This window comes from Panthera tigris, chromosome A2 (assembly GCF_018350195.1).
Source record: "Panthera tigris isolate Pti1 chromosome A2, P.tigris_Pti1_mat1.1, whole genome shotgun sequence".
Lineage (NCBI taxonomy): Eukaryota > Metazoa > Chordata > Mammalia > Carnivora > Felidae > Panthera > Panthera tigris.
Window position 1 is genome coordinate 163,952,175 of NC_056661.1, and position 19,046 is coordinate 163,971,220.

The 19,046-nt window shown below is 51.4% G+C and overlaps 1 protein-coding gene across 3 annotated transcripts in view; it reads left to right on the plus strand.

Moving 5' to 3' along the window:
* The window catches only part of DPP6 (dipeptidyl peptidase like 6), an 854,635-nt gene that overhangs the window by 156,332 nt on the left and 679,257 nt on the right, over nucleotides 1-19,046 (plus strand). The window lies entirely within an intron of this gene.

Here is a 19,046-nt window from a genome sequence, read left to right on the forward strand (position 1 = left end):
CACTCGCGTTCCCTCTCTCGCCAGCATGTGCTGCCAGCCATACAGACCTTCAGCAGGAGCGTGGGCTCGGGTAGAGCTTCTGTGCAGATAGCGGTCAGGTGGAAGGACGGATAGGGTCGCCACAAGGTGGGGAGCAGAGGAACGGGGGCAGAGAGGTCGAGTTGGTTTAGATTTTCTCAAATGGGCACTTGGCTAAGTGCTGGAAGAGGGCTGGCTTCTCACGTGGGCGGGTGTAGGGGTCTTCACTTTGGCTCTGCAGATGCTTCTGGGGATTGTGTCCCCTTGCTCCCTTAGATGGCGGTGTGGCCGCGCCGTACTTTGGCTGGGGAACCGGGAGTGGCGGTTGCGGGGAGCACTTGCAAAATGGAAGCTTCCAGAACCAGCATGGGCGGGTTCTGTACTCACCTTCCTTTTGCCATGGAAACAAGGGGTATTTCAGAGAGCAGCTGCTCAATGGGAAAGCTGTGCACTTCGGTCTGTAAACATGGAGATTATGTTACCACAGCGTAACCTGGTTGGAGCCAAGGAGCGCAGGGGGCGAGTGTTGATGTGGGTGGTCTGTTCCTCATTTCTGGACCTCGGTTACATCATCGCCCCGGCCAGAATTGACACTTCCTAAAGTTGGGTGGGTAGTTTCACCCTGCCTTCTTGTGTCTCACATCAAACTTTTTAGTTCCCAAAGACGATGAATCAGAAATTCTTTCAGGGAGGACTGCAGATGTGGTAGGGCATGAGTCTTACCTGTTCCATCACTTACTTTATTTGGGGGGCAAGTGGGAACAATTCCTTGAAAGACAGGTGCGCATGCTGGCGGTGTGCAGGGGTTAGGGGTGCAGGGACTGGGCAGTGGGAGGGATGCTAGGTAGGACACTAAATGGCCATGGCGGAAGCCAGCACAGGCCTGCAGGGTGTCAACGAGGGCCAGCCTTAGAGCCGAGGCTCTGGGTCCTTGACGGGAAACCTTCCAAGTCAGGGAAGTGGTGGTTGGTTCACAGGGGGAGGCTCTGAAGGTTCTCGGTGTGGAGAACAGTCTCGGTCCTTGACTCTGCCCTTGGCATTTGCTATGCTTTTCCGTCTTAGTGGATTCAGGATGAGGTTATTTGCTCTGTGGGAACGGAGAGGTACGTGTCTTCATCTGAATAATAGGAAACGTCAGCAGAAACATCTAGCTGTAGCCCGGTATCTTTCTCCCCAATTAGCATCCTGCCTATGGTCATTTAATTGCCATTTTGTATGTGGGAAAGTGTCATGAATTTCTCTTCCTTTCTTCTAGATTTTTGAGCTTCTGTCAAATTCAGCCCCCGAATGACGGGTTATCTATTAAAAGGAGAGGGGGGTGCCATGAGAGACAGGGGTGCCGTTTCTATAGAAACGGGAGCTGGCTGTGATGAGCCGGGGCATCTGGCTTCCTTGTTGGGCTGCTGGCCTCACTGAATACTCAATCACTGCTATGCTTCCTCGTTGATGTCCTGCGGCTCTGACGGGATCACATCAGTCAGCAGGGCTGTTGTTTGCACAGGTACAAGGAGAACACCTGAGCAGAATCCTGATGCTCCCGTGCCCGCCTCCCCATGGTCTTTCTCGTGCCACCTCTGCTCCAACAGGTCTTGTCTTTCACCACAGCTGGGGAGAAAGCAGTCTTGCCTTCCGAGCCTTTTATTGCTCCTGGGGCTCATTGTGGTGTCTCTGAAGCAGGAAAGGACCTTGAGTGGTCATTGCTGGCCCTCAGTGTCTCCCACTTCCTCTTACAGACACCATCTTCCTACTTTAGTGGGCTTCCAGGAAAGGTTTGCCCATCATCATCCAAGATCTGCTTGGTCTTGCCCACCCAGTTCATGGCAGGCAGGTCAAGGGCATCACCTTCGCTCTGACCTCACTAGGAGAGCTGCCCTCAGCATCCTCTGCCCCATGTCAGAGCTGCCCGGCCACTCCTGCGCTGGGAACCATGCGAGGGCCCCTCACTTCTCTCTCTCAGAGTAAAAGCCAAGGTTCCTACAATGAACGAAGGGTCTGCGACGATGTGCCTCCCCACTCTCACCCTGTGGTCTTCTCCTTGGCCGTTCCACCTGCTGGAACGTTCTTCCCAGGTGTCCTGCCGGTCTTTGCTAAAGTGCTGCTTTCTCAAAGACTCTACACTGCCCACCCCATTCAAAATTGCATCACTCCTGATACTCCCTACCCTGCTCAGGTGGAAGGTGTTTATCATCTTCCAGAAAATTATATAATTTTCTTTTTATGCCTGTGTTATTTTTGGCCCCCGCCCTCTACAGCCCCCATCAGGACATTGGCTGAACTAGCATAAGGGACTGTGGCTGGTTTGTCCTCTGATGTATCTAGGCACCCGGTACAGTGCCTGGTGCCCCCAAGGTTCTCGGTGAGTATTTGTCAAATGACGAGCGAACGAATGGTATCCTACCTGAAAAATCTCTCTTCGCTTCTGTCTGAATAATCACGTTTCTTTAACCGTGTTCTCAGGACTTCTTCTGAAATTGAAAGGTTCTAAAATTAGTGCTCTGAACCTCGTACGTGGTTGATCACGACTGTCTGCAAATAGATTCTCTCCTTTTTGGGATTTTCTTTATTATTTGATTCTGAACAGTGGAAGTTGGCGCTTCCAACTCAAGACCGTAGTTGAGAAGATGAAACGGTTATTAGGGAAACAGCAGGCTTTACTTTTGTAGGATCTGCTTTAAATGTCAGTGTCTAGCGTTTGTAATATTTTGTCTGAATTTAAAAATAAGTGCGAGTGAAATATACATTTCCTACGCACGACTCTTTTTGCTGGCTCTTTTTGTGGTTATCAGCAAAAGTAGTAGAAAAGAAGGTCCCATTGGGAAAAATGCGTATCTTTGGGAAGAAGAGATTCCTATAAATACAAGAAGGTGATAAGTTGGTTTTGATTAGAAATTCCTATTACCTAATTTGCAATTTAAGCGAAAGCAAAAGATCGCAGCTTGGTTTTCCGTGGTTCCGTGACCGTTGGCAGGTGGAAAGTCAACTCAGAGTATTTTGGAATCGTATGTCATTAGCGGAATGCTAAAGTTCCCAGACCAAAACGCTCAGTTTCTGCGAGAGGAACTGTGCCTGGGTGCTTAGCCCGGGGCTCATTTCCTGTCTCTAGCGTCCGTTTTTATAATACAGTTAGGACTTAGCTGCACTTACGAGGGGGCTGAGACCAGAGACTGCCACCCCTGTTTGATCCCTATTCCCTCTGCTCCGCCCAGCTGAGTGGCCTGGCGGCTCAAGGCTGTGCTGACACTTTGACTCAAGTCTCCATCAACAAATGGTGCAAAGTGAAGATTGGCCGTTTTATTTTCCGTTGCCAGACAAGGGTTGGCTTGCACGTATGTGTCGTGAGTGCTCTCTTGCCCACCCCGAACTGGGCTGAGCTGTTCAAGAACGAGGAAGAAGGCGCAGCAGCCCTCCAATCGGGAGAGGGTCTGCGTCACGGGCACACTTGGAAGGCGTAATCAGAGAGCTGTAGGAAGGCTACATCCTTCGTCCGAAGACGTGCTAATAAGCACGTGGAGTTCTGGAGCTGTCAGATGGGGCCAAAGTGCACGCAATTAGATAGAGATGATGCAACCCATAATGAGGAGATGCATCGCTGGGCGTGGGGATCTCTCTGACCCCTGCACTGAAGTAGTCCAAGTGCCTGAGAACACTTAGAGCCAAAAGACTCACCAAAGCACGTTTTCTGCTGTGATTACTTAAGGAGTAGGGATGTGAGTTGATGTGCCCAGGTTTCCAAGTTCAGCATCCAGTTCAAGTCCCGGGAGAGAAGGGGTCTGCGGTGCATGTGAAAAGCCACTGCACACCCCCCCAGTTGGCTCTCTATGCCTGAGAGGACCCAGTGGGCCCCAGACACCTGCAGCACTGCCAGCCGCTGGAAGGGCAGTGCAGGCTGGGTCTACCCAGCAGGGCCTCTGCCGCTCCCCCCCCCACTCCTTACATCTGTGAGGAGTCAGGGTGTGTGGTTTCAGGGGCACTGGGATGATCCCGGGGCCACCGCACTGAGCGTCTCACGGTTGGAACGTAGTCACCTGCCGATTGTTGGAGACGCGCATGTGGCCGAGGAAGAGGCATGAGGCCACTGGGTATTTGGAGGGAGTCAAGAGAGGGAAACCTCTCAGGTAAGACAGCAGAGCTGCTCTGGAAACAGAAGCGGGGCACAGGTGAGCTCGGGGAGCGAAGGGCGTTCAGCCAGGAAGGTCAAGGGTGTGTATTCGGTGCTGTGTGGGCCAGTGAATGCCCACTGTGACTGCGTCAGAGAAGCCAGACTCCCCTCCTCCCCCGCCCCAGGCTTTGGTTTGGAGACGTGAGCTTCAAACTGTGCTTCCCCGAGTCATAGCGCTCCTGATGAGGGCCAGAGGAGGAACAGGAGACAGGGCCAGTGGAACGTGGCCCCTTCCGTACAGCAACTGTACTTTTAAGCTTATTTCCTTGTTGATCCGAGTTGACATGAAAAAGTGTGTTGGGACAACACAAGCCCTTCTTGAGTAACAGCCCAAGGACCCGGCGAACTCACACGTACCAGAGCTGACGTGGCGGTTTACCAACGCGTCGCACGCAGAATTCACTGAGGCGCACACCTAACGTCACGTTACCGCCAGTAGGGCTCCATTTCCGGTTTCCGTTTCTTGTTCCCAGGGTCTTCATCGCGGGCAGCGTGGCTCAGTGGGTGGGTGTACGACCCTCGACTCAGACCGCCTGAGCTTGAGTACTGACTGACTCTTCCCGCCATTTACTCATTGCTTAGCCCCCAGAAGCTACTTAGCTGTTTCTGGACTCCGTCTTTTTATTTATACAGTTAGGAGAAATAAATCATGGTTTCTTTCTCACCAGTTGGTTAGGAAGTTTAAGTTAATACGTGGGAAACACTTAAATAGTCCCTGGCGTGCCATGCATCATCACGACGTCATGAAGTCCTTATTGAAAGATGTAGTTGTTCTAGAAAGGATGGGTGGAGGGCTGGTGTGCTTTTAGGGCACAGTGGAGCTGGAGGTAGAGGGATGTGGGAAGCCCCCCAGTAATCACAGGTGCACTGAATATTAGCCATAATCCCTTGTGCCTGAAACTTAACCATAATGCTGATAGGTGGGTTGATTTAGTGGTCTGGTTAGGACAGCTGGACTGAGGGGCAGCATGGTTTTGGGGGGGGCTGATGGTGTCACCATTAACCACCAGTTCCCTCAGCGTGACTCCGTGTTCCATCCCCCCTGTGTGGCATTCCTGGAGGAAACACGGGGATTTGGAACTAGAGGTCCTAGGTCAGACTCCCCTCCGGAGAGGGCAGTAGATGAGGAAGCACAAGCTGACCCCTAGATTAACGCGGAGAGCCTTGGCACACCATCAGAGAACACAGACTTGCTCACCAAGGTTGTTCACGGACATCCTCCAGGGCCAGGCCCTGCCTTAAAACGAAAGTAGGAAATGATTATTGAGAAACGTTACTTCCCTCGGGAGTCCCTTTCATGATTGAGAATCCAAAGTATGATACATGGTGCGTGCCCAGCACGGTGGGCAGAACGGGTCCAGCTAGAAGACGTGGAAGAAAGAATCGTGGGTGAGCCAGCTGTGAGTTGAAGGAACGTGGAAATAGGTCGTCCAGCCTGAGAACTAGGAACCGGGGTCCCCAGCAAGCGTGGTCTTGTGAACCAGAGTGGAATAGTGGAAAATGGCCAGATGGAGGTGTGACTGCAGCGGTTTTAAAAACAAAGAACGTTCTCACTGTGAACAGAGATCTTAAACCACTTCCCATGATGTTTCTCAGAAGCTTCGACATAACGCCTGAATTTTAATTATCTCTTTCCCTATTAGCAGTTATACTGGCAATGTTTCCATTAAAACTTTCCAGAAGTCTCTTCGTTCCGGCTCACCAAAAACCAGAGAGTTGGCCACTCTGTTGTATCTGCCGAATCCTCACTTGAAGTGGTTTCTGAGGTTCTCTGAGGTTGGAAAGCCTCTGCACTCAACAAGCACGCTCTTCTCTTCCCAAAACAAAGCACACAGAGCCAGCCTTGTGTCCAGGGAGTCTTTGGAGAGTTTTCTACAAACTCAGAGATCCTTAGGCTCCAGATACCCTGGGATTGGCCCACTGGGTCAGTGGAAGCCATGGAAAGGTATCACGTGCCATGAACTGCCCGATGGTCAACTCTAGTGGATGAAACAACATGGCATCCCAGGTGTGCCTGCCGCCCGCTCACCGTGTAGGAGCTAATGCACCGTAGATGTAACTGGAGCCTCAAGGGTTCTGGAAAGATCTGGTAGCATCTCTGCACCTGTCTCACTGTCTGGACGGGTGTCACTCAAAGCTTGTTGCCTTCCAAGCACTGGCTTCCCAAAGAAGGACCTTCCCAAGGGGGCATGCATCGAGACGCTTTGTGAACAGAAATACATTCAGGGAAAGACTGAAGGAAAATCTCTGCTTCACCCAGCTCACCTCCAGGGCAAGGTGTGCAAACTGCAGCCCAGTCAGGTAGGAATGAGAAGGAAGAATCTGTGTCTGTCTTTGGAGAAGCTCCCAGAAGTCCCGACACCTTGCTTGCAGGGAGGAGCGTAGCCCGTATTTCCTTTCGTGACACAAGTCTTGCTCAACATCGAAAAGTCTGAGCACATCCGATTGTTCTGAATCACCAGCTCCTGGCATGTTTCCTAGTCTTTATGGCTCCAGTACTGGCCTGTTCTCACGTTCACAGCGCTCCGACAAATTCTGGTGACGGGTAGAATATAAAATTTCACTTAAAAATACAATTATGAAGAACCTACTTTAATCTGATTCTTTTACCATCAGTCATATGTGTGTATATTTAACTGTCAGCTTTACCGTTCCTTTGAAATAAGATTGGGTCTTTGTTAACACAGAGCTTAGGGGAAACCACACACGGGGATTTTCCAGGCTGTCCTTTTTAAAGTCTCTGCTTGTGCAGAAAAGCGTTTATGGTCAAAAAGTTTGGGAAACATTGAATTCTTCAAGCTCACTTGATTTGCTTTCAATGAGAACTTCACACTGAGTGTTACCACCTAAGGTGTGTGTGCGTATGGTAGGAAGTCCCACTTGTTTGTGTCTGCCTGTGGCAGTGGCAGGATTTGGAGGCAGATTTCGGGTCAGGAAGAGGAAATCTGCATTTCTGGCCCCCACAGGCTCCTCTGGTTACTTTACATCACATCCAGGTGAAAACGTCAGCCAGTCTCCAGCGGCCTTAGTTTTCTGCGGCTGCTGTGACAAACCGTACAAACTGGGTGTCTCAGAACAACAGACATGTGCTGTCTCCCTTAGGTCTGAAATCAAGGGGTCGGCAGGGCCGTGCTCCCTCCGAAACCTCCAGGGAGGACCCACTCTTGGTCTTCTAGCTTCTGGGGGCGCCGGGTGTGCCTTGGCTTGTGGCCCCCTCCCTGGGGTCCCTCCCTCCGCGTTTACATGACAGTTCTCCCTGTGCGTCTCTTCCCTTCTTATGAGGACAGCAGGCACGTTGGATTCGGGGTCCACCCTACCCCAGCATGACTCCACCTTAACTAAATTACATCTCCAGTGACCCTGTTTCCAAAATACGATCACATGTCGAGATACTGGAGGTTAGAGCGGTACACCTTTTTTTTGCAGGCGTGGGGGCACAGCCCAACTCATTAACACTGACTTACTGACTTTTGTCTCAAAGCATGTCATTTTTAGGTTATGTAAAGTATTTGGAGGATGACTGTGTTTCTCGTTGGAACTTTAAGGAACACATCTTCGTCGCTCAATTTGACTCATCCGCTCTGTGCGGTGGACTGTTTATTGAATCGTTATTGCCATTTGATTGGTGCTTCTTGTTTCTGGTGACGTTTCCTTTGGGAAAAGCCATTGGGGGAGGAGGAGAGGGAACTGATTTGGAGATAAGTAATTAGGACAGTCTCAGTGGTGAGATGTCATGCATTTTGCTCTGGGGGATTCGCAGCTGATTAGGGACATGTCACAGCTGGATGCGTTAAACAGGAAAGGGATTCTTGGGCTAGTTGGTGCCACCAGACTTAGGGAATGACAGTAAGACGTTGCAAACCTGAGATGTCAACCATCGTCTGGTCTGTGGATGGCTCACTTCATTCTGGAAGGACTTCTGATGGGCCTGTCGTCAGATGCTGCATGCTGTGTTGTTCTGGGAACCCAGACATAGCTAATTTTGTGACTGCAAAACCCCGGGGCACATACACCTGCTTCTGTCACCCTACTGTTGGGACCACTGGTGAGGATGCTGCCGGCAAGGTCATTGTCAGAGGAGGAGGCATGGCTTTATTTCTATTTCCGATTTCTTTCTTCCTACCCAAAACAGATTGCAAGCATGAATTGGCGGGGGTGGGGGAGGGGTGAAAATAAAAGTAGAGAGCTTCCAGACTGCAAACAGAAAACCTGTGTGTCTTCTGCGCTGTCACAGCATGAAAGTGTCTCGAATCTCATGCTTGAAAGTATCCAGACAGTACAACGTCCACGCCTAGACCCAGTGCTGGCTCCCAGTGCACGAAGGTGCTGGCCTCATTTCTCCCCTGCCCCTGAGGTGTGGGGCGTGAGCTCTGGGAGGCAGAGGGTAGGAGAAGGGTATGTACTGACCACTCACATGAGAGGTGGGGGTTCCTGGGAAGCCAGTCCTAACCTGTATGTTCCAAACCTGTATCCAGAGGAGTAGTTTGGTGATGTCAGATACCGGCCCTAATATGACCCTTGGTCCAGCGTTGCAGCACAGGAGGACCGTGGGGAGAGGTACTCAGGGCTGCAGGGGAACGTTTCCATCCTCCCTGCCGTGAGCACTGCCCACGCCTCTCTGTATGGGCTTGGCCAGGTGCTATTTCTGTCCCTATGCTAGCAATCGCTCGTGTCCCTGTTGTCCCCAGCTGCACATACGTGGATACCGGTATTTCTTTGTTGAACACGCTTTGCCTTCTCCGCCTTGCAACTTGGGCTACAGTTTATTTCTTTATTTTTTTAATTTTTTTTAACGTTTATTTATTTTTGAGACAGAGAGAGACAGAGCATGAACAGGGGAGGGGCAGAGAGAGAGGGAGACACAGAATCTGAAACAGGCTCCAGGCTCTGAGCTGTCAGCACAGAGCCCGACTCGGGGCTTGAACTCACAGACCGTGAGATCATGACCTGAGCCGAAGTCGGATGCTTAACCGACCGAGCCACCCAGGTGCCCCTGGGCTACAGTTTATATTCTCTGCTGTCTTGGTGGAAGCTTTTAGGGGAGGTAGCCTCCTTTAATGGCCCCTCTTCCTGAAAGCCACCCTAATCCCTTAATCTGGATTCGAGGTCCTTGTGACGGGCTCCTGGGATGCCCTGTGTGCACAGCTGTGGGGGCATCTATCACACCTCACCGGAAGCCGCTTGCTTTTTCTTCCTTTTCCACTGGCATCTGAGCTTCCGGAGGACAAGGCATGGGACACGGGCTCCCAGGGGTCAGAGGACTGCAGGAGAGATACGAGTCCTGGCCACTCCAAACGCCTCCAGGATCCAGCCCTGTGCCTCTACTGTGGTCTTAACTCAGAGTCTGTGTTGCTGCGTCTGCCTGGCATTCTGTTTATTCACTATTTCACCTAACAAACAGTCCAGGGTGGAAACGAGGACATAAATGACACATTGCCAAGGCCAAACATGAAGGAGTAGGAACGTCTAGAGCAGCCTCCTCAAAGGGCACCCCAAAGTCGCTGGCATTTCTCCATTATTCATTATTTCCTTCCCAGACACCTCATTTCATGCTGTGACCAATTTAAAAGAAATGAGGTTATTTTTAAGATGTGCCCTTTCAAAGAGCAACAGCCACATCTCCCTTGGGGTTTCCGGCTCCTTCCCAGGCAGTGGGTAAAAATCCGTGTTGGGGGATGAAAAATAAAAGGGAAGAGTTTATCTGGGAAAGAAAGAAATGTAAAATGTCACAAGCCATTAAAAGCGGCATTGCCTTGGCTCTGCTTTTTGTCCAGTCTGTCAAATGACTACGTGTATACCTCAGGGGACGCTTTCTGCCACAAGTTTGCTTTCCAAGATGACCCATTTCTGCTGTGGGTTGGGACTCGAGCTTCGTCTTTCTATGCCTACGGCAGGGCGCCTCTCCGGGCAGCCCCTCCCTGTGAAGCCCTCCTCCTGCGGGCCCCGCACCTGACCCCTTGGCCTTCCCTCCAACATCCCGTGCTCTGTCTTGCCTCCACAGTCATCTGCTAGCCCTCTGCCCCTTTCCACAGCTAGAAAGCAGCTAGTCCCCCTTCCTTGTTGATGGATGACAGGTGCAGGTGCCGAGTTCTCTGGGAGGTGAGTTTTGGACATGGGGGTTAGGACAGATCAACGGTTCCGTCCACCTTGCCCCGGGTGGTAGGTGTTGAACGTGAAGTGTCTTCGCTGAGATGGCTTCTCCACACACCCGGCCTCCTCGCTAGGTCAGAGATCTTTAAGTGCAAGGGCATGCTGTCTTCCCTTGGGAACCCCCGATGTTTGAAATAGAGCTTGTATCACATACGTGTTGGGCGTGTAGGCAGAACATCGTGAATTGGCGGGAGATACGCGTTTCCTTGGATCGTTTGCGAAACGTCTGCCCCTCTCTGCTATTTGAAATAAAAAATCTTAAAAACTATAGTAGAGATACAGATCAAACTGACTTTCCAGATCACCGGTCTGGTGCAGGGACTGGCAGACTTCTTCTGGAAGAGCCAGATCCGTAAATAGTCTTGGCTGTGAGGGTGACACAGTCTCTCACATCCACGCCACCCTGCGGGGGCGTGGCGCGGAAGGAGCCGCACACAGTGGCCGCGTGCCGACGACACTTTGCTGATGAAAATGGGCAGAGGCAGCTTTGGCACACGGGAAGCAGTTTGCAGACTCCCGAGTTACAGGAAGCCGATGTGGGGAGCAGCGTAGACGTGAGTCACTGCCTGCAGACCCGAGATGAGGGGACTCACCCATGTATTGGGAAAACAAACCCGAAGGCTTGGAGGCACCTTTCGATCAAAACCGGCGACCCAGACAGTAAAGAATCTCACAGCGGATGTGTGACGGCCAGAGGCCGATCAGCCTCGGACGCTGATTTGCCAGCGCAGCTGGGGAGAGCGGTGGTTTGGGCTCTGGAAGGGGTCGGTGTGAAACCCTGACCGAGCAGGTGGCGAGCGGCGGTGAGAAGCAGCCGGTGCGGGGAAGACGCCAGCCTCAGGTTATAGAGCCACAGCGTCCAGGAGAAAAGAGAAGAACCCGCCAGCACACGCAAAGGGGACTTTAAGAAGGAGAGAGGCCACATGTTCCTCCTGTAACACAGCAGACACCGCCCCGGGGCTGGATGGAGGGACGGAGAGTGCTGTGAGAACTGGGGGGAGACAGTGGGAATAAATACAATTCACTGCACACTCGAGTTCCGTTAGCGAGAAATCAGATTTGGGTTTCATTTCTGTCACTAGCAATAGGCATCGACTTTAAGGGACGAGGGGGAACATTTGCCGTTTAGGGCATTATTTTTGCAAGGGCGTATCGGTACAGTGCTAATAAGGCCATTTTATGTATTTACTTATTTTGTTTTATTTTTTAGCTTTTTAAAATGTTTATTTTTGAGAGAGAGAGAGAGAGAGACAAAGCGGGGAGGGACAGAGGAGGGAGACACAGAATCCGAAGCAGGCTCCAGGCTCTGAGCTGTCAGCACAGAGCCCGACGTGAGGCTCGAACTCATGAATCAAGAGATCACGACCTGAGCCGAAGTCGGATGCTTAACCGACTGAGCCGCCCAGGAGCCCCTAATAAGGCCATCTTAAAGCCTCTTTAAATAACGGACCCCACTGCCCTCACTTGGCTTCGTTGAAGAGCTCCGTGAAGACAGATAATCAAAAACTTCACTGTGGGTTTCCAGCCTTGGTGGGCCATTCCCCCGTGTTGACAGCCACATGCCTTTTCTGCCCTCTCTGCTTTAAAATCTCACCACCCTTTCAGGGGCTCCTGGGTGGCTCAGTCGGTTAAGCGTCGGACTTCGGCTCAGGTCATGATGTTGCGGCTCGTGAGTTTGAGCCCCGCGTTGGGCTCTGTGCTGACCGCTCGGAGCCTGGAGCCTGCTTCGGATTCTGTGTCTCCCTCTCCCTCTGCCCTTCCCCCATTCGCAGTCTCTGTCTCTGTCTCTGTCTCTGTCTCTCTCAAAAATAAATAAACATTACAACAGTTTTAAAAAATCTCACCAACCTTTCAAGGACCAGATAGTGCCCTCCCCCCTTGCCAAGATAGCACTGCCTTGTCCGTCCATCTGTGAGCTTCAGCTGGCATTCCACTGTGATGGGGCCGGGGCCTGGGCTCTGCCTTACCTCATTCCACATGTTAGCACCTACGTCTCAATCTCCTGTGACTTGGCTGGGTGCTAAGCAGGGCCCGTTATCAGTGCTCAAGGGCACACTCTCGGGTTGGGTCACTGCGGGGCTGACAGCCCTGTCTGGAGGGCCCTCTGTGACTGCTGGTGCCCCCATCCACGGCAAGGTCACAGGAAGGCCATCACATGGTGTCCTCTGGGGTGGCCATACGGTGTCTCCACACAGCTACGCCTCCCCCCCCCCCCGCCCACTGCCATGGTGTTCTCCCCACACCAGCCTCCCACCTTGACCTCGCCCGTGAGCGAGTCGGACGGAGTGAAGTTCCCTGAAACCACTCATCGCTTCCTGCCTGTGAGCCTTCACTCATTACCATCGCTCCCGTGCTGGTCTGTTGTCTTCCAGTCGTGAGTGGTGGGCACCTGCCCACGTGACTTACGCAAAACTGTAGCAAACTTTAGAACGAGCCACTGGCATCACTGAGGCAAAGCAGTGTGTGTTTTGGAACGTAAGTCACGACTTCTGCCATATCTGGGAGCAGATGGTCCCGGAAGGGAAAACAGCTTGTCCCCTTGCTGTGCCCTCCGAAGCCCAGCTGTGAGCCCCAACTAGGCAGTTACACTGGGGGCCCATCGTCCCCTCCGGGCCCGTGTTTGTGAGCGAAGCAGAGCCCGAGGCATGGAGTGGGGCCAGGCCCGAGGGGGAGCTGCTCAGCCTGCCTGTCACCGCTGGGCCCCAGAGCGCGTCAGGGGCAGGTCAGATGGGGCAGAGCCTGAACAGGACCCAGTTCTGCTCCCGGGGGCTGGAGGTTCTTCTGACCTGCCTGCACGAGTGCTTCCCGATGGCAGCTGGGTTTTTTCCTCCTGCACAGCAGCCCTCCTGAGTCACGCCTGCCCTAGGCATCCCCAGAATGTCCATATTTTAAGTGTTGGAAACCTCCATTCTTCTTCCAAGGCTTCTCTTAGTATTTCTGTGATGACCGGGATAGATGTCAGCCGCCACCCGGTTCCTGCTCGCTCGTGAACACACCACTGTGCAGTTGGATAGCTGTGCACCTGCACAGCAGAGCCCTCTGCTGGCCTGCGTGAGGGCCAGGTGGCCCAGCTTCTGCTCAGCTGTGGTGCACGGAGCAAGCTGAAGGAGCGAGATGCCCAGCTCTAGAACCCACCGGCTTTCGGATGGAACCCGCCGTCACGAAAGGAAGGGGCGGGGGAGCTCACGAGAAGGGGGTCCTCAAGCAGGGCCTGGCGGGGGGGGGGGGGCTTTAGAGTTTGGCTCTGTCGAGTGGGAGGAGGGGCAGAGAAGATGAGAGGCACGTAGCGATTGTGCAGGAGAGGTTTTGCTTGTTCATACAACAGGCTTTCACTGAATATCGGCTATAGCGCGATGCAGGGCCGATGCCAGGGGATACAGACGTGCTCGAGTCTCAGTCTGGTGGGAGAGACAGGCGTGCAAATGAGCAAGAGAGTTGGGTATGTTGTAAGAAGGGCCCCAAGCAGCAACATCCAAGAGACCCGTCAGTGGTGATGGAAATACTCTGCATCTGTGCCATCCCCTCCAGTAGTGGACACCTACCTGTGGCTGCTGAGCACGTGGCCTGTGCCACTGAATTTTAAATTGTAGTTAATCTTCATGTAGATAAATTTAAACAGCCGCAGGTACCTGGTGGCTACCATGTTGGGCAGCATGGGCTATAGGACCGGGATGAGGAATTTGTATTCGGGCAAATAACGGGAAGACAGGTTGATGATGCGTTGGCTTGAAAACCCCCTTACTAATCTCTTTACGAGCGCAAGGATTCAGCATGCGGCACTCCATGAATAAAACAGTCCTTGCCTTCAAGTTTAACACATCACCTTATCTTATTATTAAGTGGTGGAGTATGCAGAGGGCCCTATGGGAGCAGGAAGAGAGAGACTTAATTCTGTCTCAAGGGTGTCAGGGAGCGTTTCCTGGGAGATAGGAGTGCCTACGATGATTCTTGACGGATTAATAGCAGATAACCATGGGAAGAAGGAGAAAGATATTTCAGGCTGAGGTGATGGCTCCTTCAGAGCCACAGTGGCGTAAGAGAGCCCTGCGCATTCAGGCACTTGGGTGGCCTGAGGGATAGTGTCTGTGGGGCCAAGCGGGTAGAGGTGAGCCTCAGAGATGGATGGCGTGTCATGGGGCTCTCGCGTGGTGTTCCAGACTGACATGGTCCTTGCAAGGTGATGGAATGTCATGGCAAGCTGAAGCGGACACGTGGCCACGTCTTCTTCAGGTTTAATAAAAATCATTCTGCGTCCAGCCTGGAGGCCAGATGCGTGGTGTTGGTCGAGGGAGAAGAATCGGGGGATGGGTGGGCAGAAGCTCTCGTCGAGACGGCTGCCGTGGCCTGCGAACAGAAGCGAGAAGGCAGAATGTCGACTGGTTGGAACTGCACGGGCTGTGAATGGGTTTCTTCTTTTTTTTAAAAAAAATTTTTTTTTCAACGTTTTTTATTTATTTTTTGGGACAGAGAGAGACAGAGCATGAACAGGGGAGGGGCAGAGAGAGAGGGAGACACACAGAATTGGAAACAGGCTCCAGGCTCCGAGCCATCAGGCCAGAGCCTGACGCGGGGCTCGAACTCACAGACCGCGAGATCGTGACCTGGCTGAAGTCGGACGCTTAACCGACTGCGCCACCCAGGCGCCCCTGAATGGGTTTCTTCTGATTGTGACGCGGCACCGACTTCCGTTCCTCTGTTTCCATTTCAGGATTTTGTAAATGGCAGTGGTAACGCTAGGAAGAAGGGGGCAAGCGTGAGAAGTATTTAAGAGTTTGAGAAAGACCGAGAGACATTGGTGATGGATTAGGTGAGAAAGGTGGGGTCGGTCAGTGTTATGGACCGGATCGGGCCAAATTCGCACGCGGAAGTCCTAGCCCCCAACGTGATGGAATACGGGGATGGGCTATTGGGAGGTGGCGGGTTAGATGGGGCCTTGGGGGTGGGGCCCTGGTGATGAGCTCAGTGTCCTTGTTGGAAGAGACACCAGAGAGCCTGCCCCATCGTGCTCTGGCTCTCTCGGCCGTGTGAGGACACTTCGACCGGGAGGCTGTCTGGAAGCCAAGCAGGAAGAGGGCCTTCCCCAGAACCCAACTGTGCTGCCACCCTGACCTTGCGCTTCTAGCCTCCAGATCTGTGAGAAGATACACCGAGGCCGGCTCGTCATCGTATTTTGTTGCAGCAGCTGAGCGGTCTGATGGGGTTGGGAAAACCCCAGGGTGGCCTCAGGGGCGTTGCCCTGTGTGCGGAATACAGTGGCCGGTGGGCAGGGCCAGACGAGAGAGACAAGAGAAGCCAGTTTGGACATCGAGAGCCTGATGGGATGGACCTGGGCCGGAGAGGTTTACATTTCGGTGTCATTACTCTGTTAGTGATGGTTGAGCTATGGGAGCTGAGATGGTCCGGGAAAAATGTGTGGTGCCATGGGAGTGGCCGGCTGGTGGACAGACTCAGGATGTTTGAAGGTGTGTACATGTATCAGGCAGAGCAGAAGCCCCGGGAGGAGAAGGATGCTGCTGACACGGATGCCAAGGGGAAAATAGCTTTTGAAGTCAGAAGGTGGCCCCGTAAGGGGCAAGTGATACAAAAGCAGCAAGGGGCCCCGTGAACTCGGGTTCCACGGTACTTTGGTGGCCACGGCCAGAGCGGTTTTCTGGAGCACAGGTGTTGGCTAGGCTGCCACGGCCCAAGCAAGGAGACATCACTAACTGGGAAATGAAGGCGATTCATAAGACCCTGAGGCAGGGCCGGGGCATCAAATCTAGGAGAGGACCCTATGAAGGGTTTCTTGCAGGGACCGGAAGGGGCCTCCTTGTGCACAAGCCACAGCTTCAGGCCAGAGCCACAGACCCAGGGAGCAGAGAGGCCAGGAGGGGAGGCTGCCATCCCCCAAAGGGAAGAGTTGACATTTGGGCCCGTGGCACAGAGGACGTCCTGTCCAAGGGGGCCTCTGAGGCGGGTCTGTTGACTGTCAGGAGCTTAGTAAGGCCACTAGGGACTTAATTCACATCTTTACCGCCTCTGAATTGGGAATTAACCAATAAGAATTGTCACATTACACACATTTTTTGGTCCCCCCTGCATATGCATGTATGCACGCACACACGCGCGCACACACACACACACACACACACACACCTCTTCTAAGGGATAGAAAAAAAATCAGCCACAACCAAAGCGTCAGCCCTAAGATCTCAGAGCCAGTCCTGTAATAAGGCCTTGGGGTCCTTGTGCTAGGCTCAGACATCAGATCGCAGAGTCGCACAGGGCAAGGGCTGTTGTGCCCAAGAGGCGGGTCCCTGAGATCACATTCCAGATTATCCTTATATTTGGCACTGGCAATATGCACAATCATTATTTTATTTGGATAGATCTTGAATTAGCAGTAAAGCTGAAAACAGAAAAACTCCGTCTCCTGTGCTACGACACTTTGTAAGCGTTGGTATCTGGACCCAAGTTTGAGAAGAAAGCACGTTTTGAAAATACACGGATGATATTTATGCAAGCAAGCATTTGGCCCATTATTCATATTTTGATACTTGTTTGGAATTCAAGGTTGTCACAGACCACTGGTCATTGTTTTCTGTTAATAATACTGCATTTAATCATGAATAAACATTCTCATGTTTGACAGAGTTTAAGTTAGTGTTTACTCTGCTCCTCCTTACGAGCCATTTTCCTTTCTGTAGAAACGTAGCTTTGCAAAATATCCAGTTATGTGGGGACTTAAAAGAAGGACTGCCTGGGTGGCTCAGTCGGTTGAGCGTCTGACTGCAGCTCAGGTCATGATCTCACAGTTCTTGAGTTTGAGCCCCGTGTCAGGCTCTGTGCTGGACAGCCTGGAGCCTGCTTCTCATTTTGTGTGTCTCTCTCTCTGCCCCTCCCCTGCTCGTGCTCTGTCTCTCTCTCTCTCTCTCTCTCAAAATAAATAAACATTAAATTTAAAAAAATTAAAAGAAAAAATAAATCTGTCTTTCTCAAATGCAGTGCACCTGTAGATTCTGATCGTCCTTCAACTAAGCGGACGTGAATCCAGGGGAAATGGCAAAAAGTAAGGAAAAGTTTCCACTCCCCCAAATCCCATGCTGGGGACAGGCGGTCACTGTCATGATGCGTCACACTCTGCACGGACTGGCACGGTGTGGTCAGGCGGGAAGGGTTACTTAGACACTTCAGATCCTAACTCTTGTCACACATTAATTACGTGGAGGAACTCTTTAAGCCTCCATCCATATTTCTCCTTTATAAAATTAGGCACATGTATACATTAATCCCTCAGAGGACAGTTGTGATGCATCTATTAATTTATGAAAAGGCCCTGGAAAACTTTCAGGTGTTTTATGTGATCACTTAAATGACATACCAGTAAGTGGACGTCTTAGGTCTAATACACATGCTTCCAGAGTTCTCTTCAACTTCTGCATTTGCTTCTTCTCGGGTTCATTTTTCCTGAATGACACATTCTTGCAGAAAATAACTCCGTTCTCTCTATTCAAATCCATTTTAAGCCGGAATGGCCCTCTGTTGCCAGAAAAATAAAATTAGTAGCATAGAGTGTTATTCAAATATTTTGGTTAATTGAAGGTGTGGGAAACGTATTTGTAGTGTTCATTCAAATGGTGTCTGATAAAGTGGGTTATCCGTGGACCAAGCTCTTGGAAATTGGCTAATGAACTCTAGTACATAAAGATAATACTATGGTATTAGTGATAGATATTCCTCTTATAATGCCTTTAAACCATCCTTTGTGATAAAATGTAGGCTTGAGGTATATACGTGATATTGAATAAGAATGCTATGATATAAAAACAGTCAAAAATAACATAGTATAAAATAGCTTATTTTATTTGTGCATGCGTGTTCTATCTTGGCTGATACTGATTCAGTGATCTTTTTTTTTTAATGTTTTAAGTTTATTTATTTTGAGAGAGCAAGTGAAGAGGGGAGGGGCAGAGGGAGAGGGAGAGAGAATCCTAGGCAGGATTGCCTGTCGATGCGGGGCTTGAACCCACGAACTATGAGATCATGACCTGGGCCAAAACCAGGAGTCAGACGCTGAACCAACTGAGCCACCCAGGTGCCCCTGAATCAACGATCTTTTGACACATTTGCATTTGAGAGACTAAAACACTCAGGGACTACAAGGGTGATCCCTAACAAGGGAGTTGCTCGAACTGGCTGTGTTCACTGACCACTGGCGTTTATCTGGGGCTTGCTGGAAAAAGGAGAAAGAAAAGATTCGCATTTACCAGCTGCGTGCCAGGCATTTTAATCCAATCTCACTTTATACCCGCAATAACCCAGTGGGGTATGTTTTATTGTTCTCTTTTTTCGAATATGGAAAGTGAGCCTAAGAGAGATAAGGTGACCTGCCCACGGCCTCCCCGTTATAAGCAGCAGAGGCATGATGAGAGCGTGGAAACCTGCATCATCCATCCGCTCCCGTGGCTTTCTGCCTCCAAATTTCACGCCTTTAACCCTCAGCCCCAGCCGCTCAGTGTTCTTTGAACTAAGATGGGGGCACAAGTTTATGGAAACTTCCCAACATCAATAAAAGTAGAGGGAATTATATAATGAGCTCATTGTAGTCATTGGCTAGCTTTATAATTATCAACGTGGTCAATCCCACCTCATCCATTTGCCACCACATTATCTTGAAACAAATCCCCAGGATCATACAGTTGCCCTGGAAAATGGTGTATCACATTAATGGCCCTGGGAC